Source organism: Oncorhynchus keta, chromosome 23 (genome assembly GCF_023373465.1).
Source record: "Oncorhynchus keta strain PuntledgeMale-10-30-2019 chromosome 23, Oket_V2, whole genome shotgun sequence".
Lineage (NCBI taxonomy): Eukaryota > Metazoa > Chordata > Actinopteri > Salmoniformes > Salmonidae > Oncorhynchus > Oncorhynchus keta.
Window position 1 is genome coordinate 37,886,762 of NC_068443.1, and position 19,174 is coordinate 37,905,935.

The 19,174-nt window shown below is 41.0% G+C and overlaps 1 long non-coding RNA gene across 1 annotated transcript in view; it reads left to right on the forward strand.

The window, feature by feature from the left end:
* The first annotated feature begins 597 nt into the window (after positions 1-597).
* Positions 598-19,174, forward strand: part of LOC127911055 (uncharacterized) — a 90,521-nt gene continuing 71,944 nt past the window's right edge. Inside the window, exons 1-3 of the long non-coding RNA XR_008077494.1 lie at positions 598-676; positions 994-1,036; positions 1,877-1,958. This is a non-coding gene — a long non-coding RNA (uncharacterized LOC127911055). The remainder of the gene's footprint in view (positions 677-993; positions 1,037-1,876; positions 1,959-19,174) is intronic.

Below are 19,174 nucleotides of genomic sequence, written 5' to 3' on the forward strand. Positions count from 1 at the left end.
CACACACACACACACACACACACACACACACACACACACACACACACACACACACACACACACACACACACAACAAGGGGTCCCAGCGATCTGTAGAGAATTGTTTGAAACCAAGGTTTGCACTATCCGTCATACGGCCTGTCAAGATATCGGCCGACCGCCCGGGGTTAAACACTGATATCTAATCAACGCACCGGGAGCCCACCAAACCGGTTGCAGACAGACTGGCTCTATGAATTCACAGCCTTTTGGTCTCTAAACCAAACATACAGCGGGGGTTGCATACAGGATATCTCCCGAAACTCATTCCGGACTTTCGATAGTTAGGGACAGAACGTGGAGCATATACTTTAACACTATGTTACCACAGCTTTAGCGCAAACACACAGGCCCGAATATTTAGCTGCCAGGACAGATTAAAAAAGAGATGTGAATAAGTGAGTCCCGCCTAATAGATATTTCTGAAGTCTACTGGACATAGGTGATTGGGAAGCGACTGTACCCGAGTTATTTGTGTTTTAAACAAGGGGACAACGTTTTATTTTTATTTTTTATTATTATTTTTTAGGTATGATGGACAACGGACACAACGGGGGACTTGGATGCATTAGGGACTCTGAACGACATCGGAGGAACCAATGAAACACTGACACAACGGGTGACTTGGATGCATTAGGTACTCGATGAAACAGACAGTATTATGTCTTTTTGTATGAAAGATCTACGAACGTTGGAACATCTACACCTATTGAAGATGCAAAAAGGGGTTTTCAGAAATACATTTGGTTTGCAGATATGTATTATTATAAAAATAATATAACATTATTATCATAATCTAAAACACTTTAAGACATGTTTGAATTAATGACCAAATTGTACTACTATTTAAACATGCATCATTAGTGTTTTATGTAAAAACATTGGAGGCCTACAGTTGTACCGCACACTCACGCACGCACCCGGATTTTCCGTGTCTTTTTTTCTTCGTGACAGACCGGTTTGATGGCTGGAAAGGACATTTTCCCATCGTTAAAGGGTGAGATACTGTTTTAAAACCATTGATTTAATACCAAAATATCTAGTACTAACTTTTTAAAGACATGTTAGAATTAATTACCCAATTGTACTACTATTTAAACATGCATCATTAGTGTTTTTATGTAAAAACATTGGAGGTCTACAGTTGTACATTATTACAAACTTTATAACATGCCATTGTAGGAAAGACTATAAATTGTTTCTGAGAATCTACGTCTAACAGTCGCTTCCCAATCACCTATGTCCAGTAGCCTTCAGAAATATCAATTAGGAGGGATTCACTTATTCACATTCGGGGCTGTGGGTTTGCGCTAAAGCTGTGGTAACATAGTGTTGAAGTATATGCTCTAGTCCCTAACTAGGGGGTGTTTCGAGACATTTTTTCGTTTTATAATGGTTACATGTTCAGTACACACCCCGGCATTCTATATTATTAAGTAGGCTGTTGGTCTTTGAGGTCCGTTATGTCAATTTGCCTTTATACATCTCATTGACCTACTGTCAACTCCCTCAGTTGTAAACATCTACAATAATCATTAGACGTACGCGTCAGAGTTATCATACCATGTGTCGGGGTTTGTACAGAGTTGGTTAAATCCGCTCTTTTGCTCCCCATTTACATGGCTAATAATCTCCAAGCTGCTCTAAGCGGTGTTGTTTGTGTGAATTTTGTTTTCCATAAAGTTAATAACCCCCCCTAAACCGAAATATGAAATTACCTCTTCCCCTATCGTTAAAGCGTGAGATACATTTTTAAAACCAGTGATTTAATTCAAAATATTTAATACCTACATTTTAACACCTGTTATATTTCCAAAATGTTTACTATTTCTTACAGATAAAAGGGTCCGGTTAGCCCTGACCATTATCCGCTTCGAATTCACCAACTCAAAGACGCTTGCCCGCTCCATCATAACTCTGTAAGTTTTCCCTCCCTGTGTGTAGATCAAACGTCCTGCCTGTAAATCCTTAATTAATAAGATGTGTAGAAAACTGTTTATCCATAGTTAAAGGCCTTTCATAAAGAGGCGGTCATGATTGCATGTGCCTCATGTTTAACACATATTGCTTGTTACAGAATACTACTGTTGTACATTTAATACCCCCTAGCAGATTTCGTTGCATTTGCACAAATTCTGTCATGTTACTGTGGTCTTTTTAAAAGTCAATAAATTTGTGTGTAAAGTGTACATGTTTGTTTCACTGTAGATTTGTTTAAGAAACACTAGAAACACTAGAAACACCTAATTTCATCCCACAGCATTAATTAATAATCTGTGTAGAAGCTGTTTAGCCATAAGTGAAGGCCTTTCATAAAGTGGCTGTCATGATAAACCGGAATCTGAAATTACTTTTAGGATCTTTTCTTTGGGGTTCTAATCTCACCAGGTGTACATGCACTGAAAATCCTTAGGCTGGAGCCATCTGGAAGCTCTGTGCCTGTACATATAAAGAGAACTAAATAGGAAACTAGGCTGAGAAACATTATTTAGATGGCTGTTTAATTGTTGTTTAAAGCCTGAAATGGACGCAATGCCAAGGGACCTTGTTTCTAACACCCCCCCCACACACACACACACACACACACACACACACACACACACACACACACACACACACACACACACACACACATTCCCGCTTCATAGATAACAAACATAAGGACAATCAAACTGGGTGTGGGGGCCATACACGTTAAAAAGTTCAAACACTCAACCCCCCCACACACACACACACATTCCTTATTTCTGACACCCCCCCACACACACACACACACACACACACACACACACACACACACACACACACACACACACACACACACACACACACACACACACACACACACCTGCTTCATAGATAACAACCCTAAGGACAATAAAACTGGGGGGTGGGGGACATACACGTTCCAAAAGTTCAAACACTCAAACCCCCCCAGTTCAACCAGCCCATCAATCACCATGACTACTTCAAAGCATGCCATATAGATATCAAATAACACACGTGACCACAGGAACAGGGGGGACGTGGCGGGCCCCATATTTAGACATGCACACGTCATCATGACGTAGGGTCATCAATCAATCATTTTGACGCGTGCCGTCTACTTTAATCTCTCTACTGGTCCCACATAGCTGTTGACGTCATCACAGACCTTCCTGAATCATCTGGTAACACCACCATCCTTGTCATAGTAGACTGTTTTTGAAAAATGTGTCGTCTGGTTCCTCTTCCTTATCTACCTATCGCCATGGAATTTGTGGAGTGTATGTTCCAGAAGGTGTTACATCTATATGGGATTCTGGAGGACATTGTCTCTGATTGTGGGCCCCAGTTTGTCTCCCGGGTGTGGCAAGCCTTCCTTGACTGACTGGGGATCGCCCTCAGCCGCTCCTCCGGGTACCATCCCCAGACCAACGGGCAGACGGAAAGCCTGAACCAACAATGTTCTGCCTCGCCACACAACTGTATATATGGCCTGGGCCAAATACACTCAGAACTCACTCATGCACTCATCCCTCCACCTTACTCCGTTTCAGAGTGTCTGCAGGAAGCCTCTGATACCCAGAGACGCTTTGTCGACAGACATTGCCTACCTACGCTACTCTTTCTCCCCGGACAGCTTGTGTGGCTCTCTACCAGAGACATCCGGCTTCGCCTCCCTGCAAAAAGTTATGTCCTCGCTTCATTGATCCCTTCAAGATAACCCATCGCTTCAACCCTGTCACGTACCACCTCCAGTTACCGCGTCAGTATAATATCTCCTCGTCTTTCCATGTGTCTCTGTTAAAACCAGTCACCTACAGTCCTCTTCATCCTCCAGTCTCTACCCACCGTTCGACGTCGGAGGGGAACCTGCCTACGCCATATGGGCCATCCTTGATTCCAAACGCCTGAGAGGGTCGCATCCACTACCTAGTGGACTGGGAAGGTTATGGGCCTGAAGACCGGTCCTGGGTCCCCGACCAAGACATCCTCGACCCAAAAATGATTCAGGCATTTCACCATAACCGTCCGGATGCCCCGCTTCCCGACCTCAGGGTCGACCCCAAAACAGACCCACTGGACATCAGCCTCGACGCAGAATGTCGGGTCAGTCCACGACCTCGTCGAACCAGCATCCCGGACCTCGTCCGCCTCTGCTCCCCCGCCTGCCCGCTCCGTTGGGTCATCAGGAGGAAGGACCCGGTGGTCGCTCTGACAGAGCTCTAGAGTTCCTCTGTGGAGATAGAACAACCTTCCAGAAAGACAACCATTTTTGCAACACGCCACCAATCAGACCTTTATGGTGGAGTGGCCAGACAGAAGCGACTCCTCAGTAAAAGGCACATGACAGCCCGCTTGGAGTTTGCCAAAAGGCACCTAAAGGGCTCTCAGACCAAGATAAACAGAATTCTCTGGTCTGATGAAACCAAAATTGAAATATTTGGCCTGAATTCCAAGCGTCATGTCTGGAAGAAACCTGGCACCATCCCTATGGTGAAGCATGTGGTGGTGGCAGCATCATACTGTGTTTTTTTGCGGCAGGGACTGGGTGACTAGTCAGGATTGAGGGAAAGATGAACAGAGCAAAGTACAGAGAGATCCTTGATGAAAACCTTCTCCAGAGCGCTCAGGACTGGGACAAATGTTTACCTTCCAACAGGACAACAACCCTAAGTACACAGCCAAAACAACGTAGGAGTGTCTTCGAGACAAGTCTCTGAATGTCCTTGAGTGGCCCAGCCAGAGCCTGGACTTGAACCCGATCGAACATCTCTGGAGAGACCTGCAAATAGCTTTGCAGCGACGCTCCCCATCCAACCTGACAGAGCTTGAGAGGATCTGCAGAGAAGAATGGGAGAAACACCCCAAATACAAGTGTGCCAAGCCTGTAGCGTCATACCCAAGAAGACTCGAGGATGTAATTGCTGCCAAAGGTGCTTCAACAAAGTACTGAGTAAAGGGTCTGAATACTTATGTAAATATGACATTTCCATTTTTTTATATACATTTGCAATAATTAATTGATTTCTTTTATCCTTTTTTCTTTTATGCTCTTCTCTTTTATGGTTTGTCATTATGGGGTCATCGGGTGTAGATTGATGAGGGGGAAAAAAAAAAAAAAAAATTTAGAATAAGGCTGTAACGTAGCAAAATGTGGAAAAAGTAAAGGGATACGAATACTTTCTGAGTGCATTGTACACTGAGTGTATAACACATTAGGAACACCTGCTCTTTCCATCAAATACTGACCAGGAGAATCCAAGTGAAAGTTATGATCCCTTATTGTCATCTGTAAAATCCACTTCAATCAGTGTAGATGAAAGGGAGGAGACAGGTTAAAGAAGGATTTTTAGGTCTTGAGACAATTGAGACGTGGATTGTGTGTGTGTGCCATTCAGTTTGTGAATGGGCAAGACAAAATATTTCAGTGCTTTTGAACAGTATATGATAGTAGGTGTTAGGTGCACCGTTTTGAGTGTGTCAAGATCTGCACCGCTGCTGGGTTAACCGCGTTCAACAGTTTCCTGTGTGTGTCAAGAATTGTCCACCACCCAAAGGACATCCAGCCAACTTGACACAACTGTGGGAAGCATTGGAGTCAACATGGGCCAGCATCCCAGCATCTCTGCGAAACCTTGAAACCAAGCCCGACTAATTGAGGCTGTTCTGAGGGCAAACCGGGGTGCAACCCAATATTAGAATGGAGTATAATACTGTCATGTATAATGTATTAAAGCATGAGTTGCCTTGGTGTTGAGGCAAACCTTTACAGTATACGCGTTAAAGTCATTTAGTCTGCAAGGCTCAACAGTACAGCTGCATTTCACCGTAAAAATAAGAATTTGGAGGGATATTATGGTGATGAAGAATGAGCTGTAGAACATCATTCTTACGTAAGTATTTCTCTTTTCCAGATGGGATAGGGCAGTGTTCAGTACGATGGCGATTGTGTCATCCGTGGATCTATTGGGGCAGTATGCAAATTGCAGTGGGTCTAGGGTGTGGGGTACGGTGGAGGTGATATAAGTTGGGACCGAGAGACTGAAAAACAGCTTCTATCTCAAGGCAATCAAACTGTTAAATAGTCACCACTAGCCGGCCCCCGCCCAGTACCCTGCCCTGAACTTTAGTCACTGTCACTAGGCATCTGCCACCAGGTTACTGTACCATGCACCTTAGAGGCTGCTGCCCTATCTACAAAGGCATGGGACACTGGTCACTTTAATAATGGAACACTGGTCACTTTAAATAATGTTTACATACTGTTTTACCAACTTCATACGTACAATACAAGTCAAAAGTTTGGACACACCTACTCATTCAAGTTTTTTAAATGTTTTTTTAAACTATTTTCTACATTGTAATAAACTTTTCTAGGTCAGCAAATAACACACTGGAATACCGGAAGTTGGAAGTTTACATACACTTAGGTTGGAGTCATTAAAACTCGTTATTCAACCACTCCACAAATTTCTTGTTAACACACTATAGTTTTGGCAAAATCTACTTTGTGCATGACAAAAGTCATTTTTCCAACATTTGTTTACAGACGGATTAGTTCACTTATAATTCACTGTATCACAATTCCAGTGGGTCAGAGCTTTACATACTCTAAGTTGACTGTGCCTTTTAACAGCTTGGAACATTCCAGAAAATGATGGCATGGCTTTTTCTGATAGGCTAATTTGACATCATTTGAGTCAATTGGAGGTGTACCTGTGGATGTATTTCAAGGACTACCTTTAACCTCAGGGTGTCTTTGCTTGACATCATTGGAAAATCAAAAGAAATCATCCAAGACATCAGAGAAAAATTGTAGACCTCCACAAGTCTGGTTCATCCTTGGGAGCAATTTCCAAATGCCTGAAGGTACCACGTTCATCTGCACAAACAATAGTACGCAAGTATAAACACCATGGGACCACGCAGCCGTCATACCGCTAAGGAAGGAGACGCGTTCTGTCTCCTAGAGATAAACGTACTTTGGTGCAAAAAGTGCAAATCAATCCCAGAAGAACAGCAAAAGACCTTGTGAAGATGCTCAAGGAAACCGGTCCAAAAGTATCGACACTGCTCAAAAAAACAAAGGGAACACTTAAACAACACAATGTAACTCCAAGTCAATCACACTTCTGTGAAATCAAATTGTCCACTTAGGAAGCAACACTGAATGACAATAAATTTCACATGCTGTTGTGCAAATGGAATAGACAAGAGGTGGAAATTATAGGCAATTAGCAAGACACCCCCAATAAAGGAGTGGTTCTGCAGGTGGTGACCATAGACCACTTCTCAGTTCCTATGCTTCCTGGCTGATGTTTTGGTCACTTTTGAATGCTGGCGGTGCTTTCATTCTAGTGGTAGCATGAGACGGAGTCTACAACCCACACAAGTGGCTCAGGTAGTGCAGCTCATCCAGGATGGCACATCAAAGCAAGCTGTGGCAAGAAGGTTTGCTGTGTCTGTCAGCGTAGTGTCCAGAGCATGGAGGCGCTACCCGGAGACAGGCCAGTACATCAGGAGACGTGGAGGAGGCCGTAGGAGGGCAACAACCCAGCAGCAGGACCGCTACCTCTGCCTTTGTGTAAGGAGGAGCAGGAGGAGCACTGCCAGAGCCCTGCAAAATGACCTCCAGCAGACCACAAATGTGTCTGCTCAAACGGTCAGAAACAGACTCCATGAGGGTGGTATGAGGGCCCGACGTCCACAGGTGGGGGTTGTGCTTACAGCTCAACACCGTGCAGGACGTTTGGCATTTGCCAGGGAACACCAAGATTGGAAAATTTGCCACTGGCGCCCTGTGCTCCTCACAGATGAAAGCAGGTTCACACTGAGCACATATGACAGACGTGACAGAGTCTGGAGACGCCGTGGAGAACGTTCTGCTGCCTGCAACATCCTCCAGCATGACCGGTTTGGCGGTGGATCAATCATGGTGTGGGGTGGCATTTCTTTGGAGGGCCGCACAGCCCTCCATGTGCTCGCCAGAGATAGCCTGACTGCCATTAGGTACCGAGATGAGATCCTCAGACCCCTTGTGCTGGTGCGGTTGGTCCTGGGTTCCTCCTAATGCAAAACAATGCTAGACCTCATGTGGCTGGAGTGTGTCAGCAGTTCCTGCAAGAGGAAGGCATTGATGCTATGGACTGGCCCGCCCGTTCCCCAGACCTAAATCCAATTGAGCACATCCGGGACATCATGTCTCGCTCCATCCACCAACGCCACGTTGCACCACAGACTGTCCAGGAGTTGGCGGATGCTTTTAGTCCAGGTCTGAGAGGAGATCCCTTAGGAGACCATCCGCCACCTCATCAGGAGCATGCCCAGGCATTGTAGGGAGGTCATACAGGCATGTGGAGGCCACACACACTACTGAGCCTCATTTTGATTTGTTTTAAGGACATTACATCAAAGTTGGATCAGCCTGTAGTGTGGTTTTCCACTTTCATTTTGAGTGGGACTCCAAATCCAGACCTCCATGGGTTGATACATTTGATTTCCATTGATAATTTTTGTGTGATTTTGTTGTCAGCACATTCAACTATGTAAAGAAAAAAGTATTTAATGAGAATATTTCATTCATTCAGAATCTAGGATGTGTTATTTTAGTGTTCCCTTTATTCTTTTGAGCAGTGTATATCCACAACTAAACAAGTCCTATATCGACATAACCTGAAAGGCCGCTCAGCAAGGAAGATGCCACTGCTCCAAAACCGCCATAAACAAAGCCAGACTACGGTTTGCAACTGCACATGGGAACAGAAATCGTACTTTTTGGAGAAATGTCTGTTGAAACAAAAATAGAACTGTTTGGCCATAATGACCATCCTTATGTTTGGAGGAAACAGGGGGAGGCTTGCAAGCTGAAGAACACTATCCCAACCGTGAAGCACGGGGGTGGCAATATCATGCTCTTGGGGTGCTTTGCTGCAGGAGGGACTGGTGCACTTCACAAAATAGATGGCATCATGAGGCTGGAAATTGTTCTGGATATATTGAAGCAACATCTCAAGACATCAGTCAGGAAGTTGGTCACAAATGGGTCTTCCAAATGGACAATGCATAGTTCCAAAGTTGTGGCAAAATGGCTTCAGGACAATAAGGTCAAGGTATTGGAGTGGCCATCACAAAGCCCTGACCTCGATCCCATAGAAAGTTTGTGGGCAGACCTGAAAAAGTGTGTGCAAGCAAAGAGGCCTTTACAAACCTGACTCAGTTACACCAGCTCTGTCAGGAGAAATGGGCCAAAAATCACCCAACTTGTTGTGGAAAGCTTGTGGAAGGCTACCCGAAACGTTTGTCCCAAGTAAAATATTTTAAATACTAATTTAGTGTATGTAAACTTCTAACCCACTGGGAATGTGATGAAAGAATAAAAGCTTAAATAAATAATATATATTATAAATAAATAATACATATTATTCTGACATTTCACATTCTTTAAATAAAGTAGTGATCCTATCTGACCTAAGACAGGGAATTTTTACTAGGATTAAATGTCAGGAATTGTGAAAAACTGAGTTTAAATTTATTTGGCTAAGTTGTACGTAAACTTCCGACTTCAACTGTACCTATTGTTCACTTAATACCTTTTTTGCACTGTTCGTTAGAGCCTGTAAGTAAGCATTTCACTGTAAAGTCTACACCTGTTGTATTCGGCGCACTTGACAAATAATCTTTGATTTGATATACTACGTATTCTATCCATATATTGTCCATATTGTCTATGCATTCCATCACATATATATCTATACTCCGGACTCTGACATTGCTCGTCCAAGTATTTCTATATTTCTTAGTTCCATTCTTTTACTTTTTAGATTTTTATTGTTAGATATCACTGCACTGTTGGAGCTAGGAACACTAACATTTCGCTACATCCACAATAACATCTGCTAATATGTTTATGTGACCAATACAATTTGATTTGATTTCTTTCACTAGACTGCCTTTGAGGTTTTACACATATCCCTGTTGGGAACAGTAATGGCGCACAGCCCATCGGATCCATGTCACAGACTCAAAGTCTCAACAGACTGTTCAGTCTATCTGCTCCAAGTGATTATGTTTAAGAGAAGTAGGTTGTTGCTGGAAGTGTGTGATGTTGGGTTGTGGCATCCAAGGACAACTCTGGTGGACATTATGAATCTATTTGACAGCCTTTTTGAATGTATTAAAGGTTACTATAAGAAGCCTTGACCTTCAGCTCTTATGACTGCTTATAGCAAATCTTAGAAGGTACTGTCTATAAAGCATGATACACAGATTTTAAAAAAAAAGTGTTATCAGAAAGTCATGTTGTATTTGTTCATTTTTTCAGATAAATTGGGTTTATGCTCTTCCGTGCTTACTCAGTGGTTCTGGGCAACTCCAAAAATAGTTTCAACTTCACTTCTCTCTGCCCCTGGTGATGCAGAAAGACACTCTCCCTTTATCGCTCACACGACCCTTCCACCCATGCAGAAAGCAGTTCAGGGAATTTCCAATCCAGGTTTCTGTGCATCGCCTTCCCCCTGAGTGCCTGTGACTGTGACTAAGAATAGGAGGAAAGAGAGGCTGCCAGGCAAGACACTGATCATCCCAGACAACTGGAGGAAGATACTTTTGGCCCCTGAGTTTGATGGATGTGGGAGTTAATTTTCAGTCAGAATGTCTCTCTTTGACTTGGGCTGTTTTGGGAAGTTGTGTGTGCATGTCTGTGTGCGTGTTTTCATTGAAAAGGGCTTGTGTTGTGTGTACTGTTGAACATCCATTAAAAAAACAAGTTACCTTGAATGCCCTACTCTCCAGTTCTACTCTCTACTGCTCATGTGGTGTATAAGTGGTGCACAGGCTTAGACCTGAGACATAAGACCTCATGAGACCCTTGACATTATGGTCAAGATGCATTTGCATGTCTACTGCGTCGTTCTGTCACGTAGTGTTCATGTTGAACAAAACACCCTCACAAGCACAAAAACGAATATGTATGAAATATTTAAACCATTACCAATGTTATTGTGTTGTTTCAGGTGGACTGTGTTGCAGAGTACTACTGTGGTCCTATCAGAGAAGGCCGTCCCTGACCTTAGGACAGAGAACAGTGTTGTCTCTGACGGAGCCGAAACAGTCAGCATCTACAGTGAGGAGACCTATAATGGCAATGTGTGAGTAAAAAGGCTTGATACTGTATATACTGAACAAAAATATAAACGCAACATGTAAAGTGTTGGTTCCTGTTAAGGGAATTTTTATCAATGATGACTAATTATGTATACATTTCAATCAGGACTGACTAATCAGAATACTATTATGTTACTGTATATGTACTAATCAGAATACTATTATGTTACTGTATATGTATGAATTTTCTTTTTAATCCTAGTACTGAATATAATGTGTGTAAATATATTCAAGAATTAGAACAATGACTGTCTGTTCCTTGGTAGAAATGAATGACCTATATCGCCAGACTGGCTAGAATGTTATCTACACAGGCTGAACTTGGCTCTAGGCGAGGTGGGAAGGCTTGAGAACTATAGAGCCTTTCTACCAGTGTCAAGAAGAGACGGAACATTTAGAAAACGCTGACGTCATTTTCAATTTATAACCTGTGGTTATAAACGCAGCTGGTTGAGTTCAAAGGCTGGTCTCTGTCCATTTTATACCAATAAGGGTCTTACAACCTCTTATGAATTGACAGAGTGATTAATTTGAATTGGTTATTAAAACAGAGGAATTTATTAATTCGTGTAGCAATTGGTCCTTCGAACGCCGGATCTAAATATCCGTCCCTGCCATCTGAAGGTACTACGCCTAAAATCGTGTACACCCCAGACCGACAGGGACGGTGACTAGATCCAACAAACAGTGCTTTTCCCAGTCGGCGGCAAGGTCAGTAGCCTTTATTCTCGAATTTGGGAGGAATTATTTGGGATATTTTTGATTAAATCTTCTAAAGGAGGTTGGATTTAATCAATGACAGGTGCTTGAATATTCTGAACAAATACAATGGGTTTCTACTTTATGTTTTAACCAAAATCGATAGGAAGGAAACAGGTCTGAAATTTACCTGTGGTAAGGTGCACTACCATAAATAAACTCGAGCTTAATAAATCCTGGTTTTGCAAGCCGGAAGGTTATTAAGGAGGGATATAGTACGTATTGGATGATAGGACGGTCGTTCTGTACAAATAGGATAGCCATTAATTCAAAAGACATACCTAAATAAAGTTTTAACCTGAGTAGTCTATCTGTATATGGGAAGTAGTCTGACAATGAAGAAGTAGCAGATAGATATATTAAAACAGGTGAGGATAAATTAGGATTGGTGAGAAGGCAGGGTAATTCTAGGCGAACAGAAAAATTGAACCTGTACAATGCTGAAAGAAATTAATATCTAAAGAGGAGGAGAGGGAAACTTAGTCATAGAGTAGTAAGATATGAGATATTAACGTTGAAAGTCCCAAGGAGAATATCCTACGGGTGAAAAGTAAAATCTATTGACGAAGTTTCCAGAAAGGAGAAATACATATAGAATCCCATACACATTGATTATCATTAAAGAGACACACACATAGTCAGACAGAAGAGCAACTAAAATAACTGTGTAACAATAAATACACTTGAATAGGTCATAGAAATATATACACAGACAATCATGAGAGGCTTATTCGCACGAGATTAAGACGGGATATTAAATAGGTGCTGGGGGATAGGACGGTGATCTTGTAAAAATACTAGGCGTGAGGAGACAGGAAGGGAATGCTATGCGGACAAGATAACTGGAATGGTCATTTGAATTGTGGGAGTATTGATCATCGTTCCGATTCAACAAATTGTACTTCAATATCCAAATGAGGAGGAGAGGGAAACCAAAATCTATGGGAATGGGATAAAAGCCAAATCTATAGACAAGAGGTGCCATGCGAGAGGGAAGCCTAAGAAATAGTGGCGTGAGATAACAATTTTTAGCGTTCTTTAAAAGTCCTCTGACACAACCGGAAAATTAGATATTAACTAGGGATTTTACGACCCCTAGTTGTATAGGTAAGACCTAATATCTGACTCAACAGTCAAAGCTATTGATAAGGTTTCCATAAAGGAGAAAACAAACACAAATAGAAATCCAAGGAGGTCCTGGAACTAACGGGAGATTACCGTTATAGGAGAACAAAGAGAATGGAAGGGAGGCGTCCAAAATCTGACTCAGACGAATAACCTGAATAGAAGCTGATATTACTAAAATAGTCAGGAAGGGTTTTCTGAGAATTCTTGGTGTCGAAGTTTGCGACTACAGACAATTATAATAATATAGTTATTGGCGGGGAAACTCAATAATTTCAATAGCGGGAGACTAAAGGTTTGTATTTCAGCTTTGAAACCGATAGACTAAAATTGATTTTAGATTGTAATTCATCTGTTTGTATGTTTTGCCTGAAAAAATACGGTCGCTAAAATAATGGCGAGACAATTTCGATGTAATACGCTATTTTGCCCAAAATGATCTGCTGGAATAATGTATTGAGATGGGAGTCGTATTTAAATAAATGTATCATAGAAGACAAAGTCACCTAAACCTGGTTAAATGTAGGGAATAACGGAGAGATACGATACAGTTTTGTGCCACCAGGATGATATTTTTTTTAATGAATCGACTGACATACGATAAATTTAGCACAGAACATGGTACGTTTAAATGTTAGTGTATAGAAAGTTGAGAAGTTTGGTTTTACTTTGTTGATAGAATTTAAAGCAGAATTTTACAGAGGCAGGCTTGACATGCGATGTCATTTTATGTTGACAACACCGTTCCTCAAATTTAAACAGAGAAAATGGGTTGTGGCATTTAGAGGGAAAATGCGTGCATTATAGCTTTGAGTTACTTTTCAAAAGTGGCTAAAAGTTCCAAATACATTTTTTTTAAAGGAGCTGAATATCGTAAGGATAGTCTGAAAATATGCTACAACTAGCAAAGGAATTGCTAGGCATTCAATTGGGCTATATTGGACAATAAAATAGGTAAGAATAGTTGAATCGTAAAAAGTTGTGATTGTTTTCCCGAGTATTGATTTTTGGTTAGGTAACACCAGTGAATTCGAACAAGAAGTTAACATTCTAAAAACATGATCTGTTTTCATTACAGGGAACAAGTAAATGTCGTATCTTAAGAAACCCCTCACCTGCTCTTCACTAACAGCTTTCTGTGTCAATACTGATATTCCAAAATGGATCTGTTGGCTAGAATACTCGCAGACGCTGCAGGGCCAAAATCATGAGGAGACACTCCTCCTACACCGTTTAAGCTAGAAATGCCGTTCCAATATCAACAAATTCGCAACGGTCTCGATCAAGTTGTTTGTATAAAAATTTTGATATCTGTTATACTGTTTCCGTTTTTCACTTTCTTGTCCTCTTTATGTCCTCCTTCCGCTTTCATTGGATCTCTCCAGAAACTCAAGTGCCCCATTGTGACATCATCACTTCCAAGTGACATTCTTTGTAAGTGAAATCAAGCAATTTTTGACACAAATCATCTAATAAATCCACTTTGCAACCACTTAGACAAGAACTGTCAAGTGTTCCAGCTTTGTCTACTTCTCTGCAACTCAAATCTGGAGTTTGGAGACAAAAATGATATTCACATCAAAAGTTACAGGAGTTTAAGTAACAGCACCAACATCAGTTTCTGTAACATTTTGGCAAACAGTGTCTATTTTGAACAAATACTGCAACAAGTTAGACAAGAAGTTAGAGTGAATGGGATATTCGTCTACTTCTCTGCTATTCATAGCTGTGTGCAGAATCAAAATATTCCATACGAAACTTACGGTACAGCTGTTTTTGTCACGAGAAAAAAAGTAAGCACTTTCCATAAACAAAGCTCTAAATCATGTTTGATGCACTCTGGATGTCCAATTTTTGCTGTGCTTTCTATTTGAGATTAAATGAACATTGTGCACAGTTTTCAGCAAGTTGCAAAATACAGAAATAACTTTTTTCCCATAAACAAGCTTTAAACCATGTTTTGATGCACTCTGGATGTCCAATTTTTTGTGCTGTTTAATCGAGACAATATGAATAAGGTGGACAGTTTTCAGCAAGTTGCAACATTGAAATGCAGAAATAAGCAGCAAGTTGCAACATACAGAAATAACTTTATCCTCCTGATTCCTGCTTACAAGCAAAAATCGGGGTACGTTGCTGGTAGCCAAAGCCCATAAACCCTGAGTGGACCATACTTCAGGCAAACGTTGGCACTTAACCTGTTAGTCCACTAGGGGCATTATTTCATTTTTGGATAAAAAGACGTGCCCGTTTTAAGCGCAATATTTTGTCACGAAAAGATGCTCGACTATGCTTGGAATTGATAGTTTTGGAAAGAAGACACTCTGACGTTTCCAGAACTGCAAAGATTTTCACTGTGAGTGCCGTTGAACAAAAGCTTCAGGCAAAACCAAGATGTTTGAGCGCCCAGGAAATGAACAGGATTTCTGAAGCTACGTTTTCCATGATCGCCTTATATGGCTGTGAATGCGACAGGAATGAACGGACACTTTCTATCGTTTCCCCAAGGTGTCTGCAGCATTGTGACGTATTTGTAGGCATATCATTGGAAGATTGACCATAAGAGACTACAATTGCCAAGTGTCCCGCACGGTGTCTGCGTGGAAATTGGTGCGCAAAAGTCAGCTACCAGTATTTTTCCATCCGAATCAGAGAAGAATGCAGGCTTCCAGGGATGGCATTTCAATGAAGAGATATATGACAAAACACCTTGAGGATTGATTCAAACAACGTTTTCCATGTTTCAGTCGATATTATGGAGTTAATTCGGAAAAAAGTTTGACGTGTAGGTGACTGAATTTTCGGTTAGTTTCGGTAGCCAAATCGTTCCACTTCATGATTGTGTACCACTTGTTGTTGATTCTTCACAAAAAAATACAGTTTTATATCTTTATGTTTGAGGCCTGAAATGTGGCAAAAGGTTCCAAAGTTCAAGGGGGCCGAATATTTTCGCTAGGCACTGTAACATTTTTCATTGTGTTCTATTGTTTCAAGTACTTGATATATCTTCCATGTAAAAAACCTGTCTGATCAGGTTTAATAATATCCGACATCTTTTTATTTCTATGTGCTATGTCCTATTTTGCTAGGATTTTTGTGTAAGTGTAAGGTGCCTCCTGTTTTTTTAGACGGGATCTTTAAATTTACAACACGGGTCTTGTTTCAGTAATAGTGAAAACAAACCTTCTTGCTGAGTTCATGATTGTTTACATTTTTTTAGGAGTGGTTAAAATACGCTAATAGTGGATCATTGAGTAGGTCAAAAAAGGTTTCATATACACTACCGTTCAAAAGTTTGGGGTCACTTAGAAATATCCTTCTTTTTGAAAGAAAATCACATTATTTTTATAAAAAAATATAATTACATCAAATTGATCAGAAATACAGTGTAGACATTTAAATACAGTGTAGACATTTTAATGCTGTAAATGACTATTGTAGCTGGAAAAAGATTTTGTATGGAATATCTACATAGGCGTACAGAGGCCCGTTATCAGCAACCATCACTCCTGTGTTCCAATGGCACGTTGTGTTAGCTAATCCAAGTTTATTGTTTTTAGAAAACCCTTTTTCAATTATGTTGTTACCACAGCTGAAAACTGTTGTCCTGATTAAAACCTGTTCAGGATACCACGGTTTACTGCCCCTTCTGGAGGATTTGGGTACCCATATAAAACATGATACATTTTTGTCAAAAGTTGCTAATATATGCAAATAAAAAATATTATCGAATAGAAAACACTCTAAAGCTTTTAAAACCGTTTAAATTATGTCTCTATGTATAGCAGAACTCTCAAAATCTGCATTTTCCCAAAATATCTCTTCTCATCTGAAAAGTTGGGTCACCTTTGACCTCATCGCAAACACCCTTTCCAAACAGTCACAGCACCCGGAACAGTCTCCACGTGTTCAGCGTGATCTCAGCTTTCAATGGGACTTCTCATTGTGAGAATCGCCCGCTCGCGAGAGTTTGAGCACGCGGTAAGCTCTCAGTCACTCAAAAAAACCTGTGCGCAATGGTCAAGTCCTCTCTCTTTTCCAAGATCGATTGAACAGTGCTTGTGTTTCTGTTTGTTCTCAAAATTGCTGTACACCTTTATAACATGTTAAAGCTTGATTATGAAGTTAGTTTGACAAGTTTACTCGACATATTATATATTCTTTCGAAGTTTTGGTGCGCAACCACTTCAATTTTGACTACATTTTTACCAAAATCAGGCTATTTTGAGAACCGAAAGACGCAGACTTGAAAACTGAACGCTAATTTGGTGAGTATAATCCCTTACAGGTCGTTTTATGGAAGAATAACAAAGGTAAGGGAATATTTAATGTATTCATTTTGGGTTTCTGTCGACTCCAAGATAGAGGAGTCATTATGCTACTGTGGGAGCGCCGACTCCATATTATAGTCTAGTGAACGCAAAATGTAACGTTAAAATTAAATGTAACACTGCAATTGCATTTAGAAGAAGTGTATCTTGCTATACATATGTAAAACATGCATATTTAGTCAAAGTTTATGATGTGTATTCCTTGTTAGCTGACATTATCTGCCGGGGCTATCGTCATTTCTCAGGACATTTGGGTAGCATTTTTTGAACGATGCATCATTGTAAACAGAGATTTATGGATATATATAGCATATTATTGAAAAAAAATGAATGTACTGTGTAACATGTTATATTACTGTCATCTGATGAAGATTTCAAAAGGTTAGTGAAATGATTTTTCTTTTAATCCTGCGTTTGTTGATTGCATATTTTTTCCTACTTGGCTATGCTAATGAGCTATGTCTGCGGTGGTGGTTTGACATAAATATGTGCTATGTTTTCGCCGTAAAACATTTTAGAAATCTGACTTGCTGGCTAGATAAACAACTTGTTTATCTTTCATTTGAGCTATTTTACTTGTTAATGTGTGGAGGTTAAATATTTTTAGGAATATTTTTGCGCATTGTGCGTTATGGTAATGAGCTTGAGCTGTAGTCACGCTACCAGCAGAGGAATAAAACTCCCGAGCTGGTTAAAGAAGCAATACAATTGGCCTTCTTTAGACCTAGTTGAGTATCTGGAACATAAGCATTTGTGTGTTTGATTACATGCTCAAAATGGCCAGAAACAAATAACTTTCTTCTGAAACTTGTCAGTCAATTCTTGTTTTGAGAATTTGCCAAGAAACTGAAGAGCTCATACAACACTGTGTACTACGCCCTTCACAGAACAGCGCAAACTGTCTCAAACCAGAATACGAAGAGGAGTGGGATGCCCCGGTGCACAACTGAGCAAGAGGACAAGTACATTAGGTTGTATAGTTTTAGGAACAGATGCCTCACAAGTCCTCAACTGGCAGCTTCATTAATAGTACCCGCAAAACACCACTCTCAACATCAACAGTGAAGATGCTGGCCTTTATGGCAGAGTTGCAAAGAAAAAGCCCTATCTCAGACTGAACAATAAAAAGAAAAGATAAGGTGGGCAAAAGAACACAGACACTGGACAGGTGAACTCTGCCTAGAAAGGCCAGCATAACAGAGTCGCCTCTTCACTGCTGAAGTTGAAACTGGTGTTTTGTGTTTTGCTCCCGAGTGATGCAGCTGTTTGAGGCATCATTACAGACCCAGGTTTGATCCCGGGCTGTAGTAATCACAACCGGCCGTGATCGGGAGTCCCGTATAATGCTATATTACAGTAAACAAATTGACAACAGAATTTCAGCATGCTTTTAGGGAAGGACACTACACAAGCACTGCACTTACACAAATGACTGATGATTGGCTGAGAGAAATTGATGATAAAATGATTGTGGGGGCTGTCTTGTTAGACTTCAGTGCAGCTTTTGACATTATCGATCATAGTCTGCTGCTGGAAAAACTTATGTGTTATGAATTTACACCCCCTGCTATAATGTGGGGTAAAGAGTTTACTTGTCTAACAGAACACAGAGGGTGTCCTTTAATGGAAGCCTACAGGCCCTGGCTTTGTCGTACCTTGACTACTGTTCAGTTGTGTGGTCAAAGGCCACAAAAAAGGGTTTCGGAAAATTGCAATTGGCTCAGAACAGGGCAGCACGACTGTCTCTTGGAAGTACACAGAGAGCTAATATT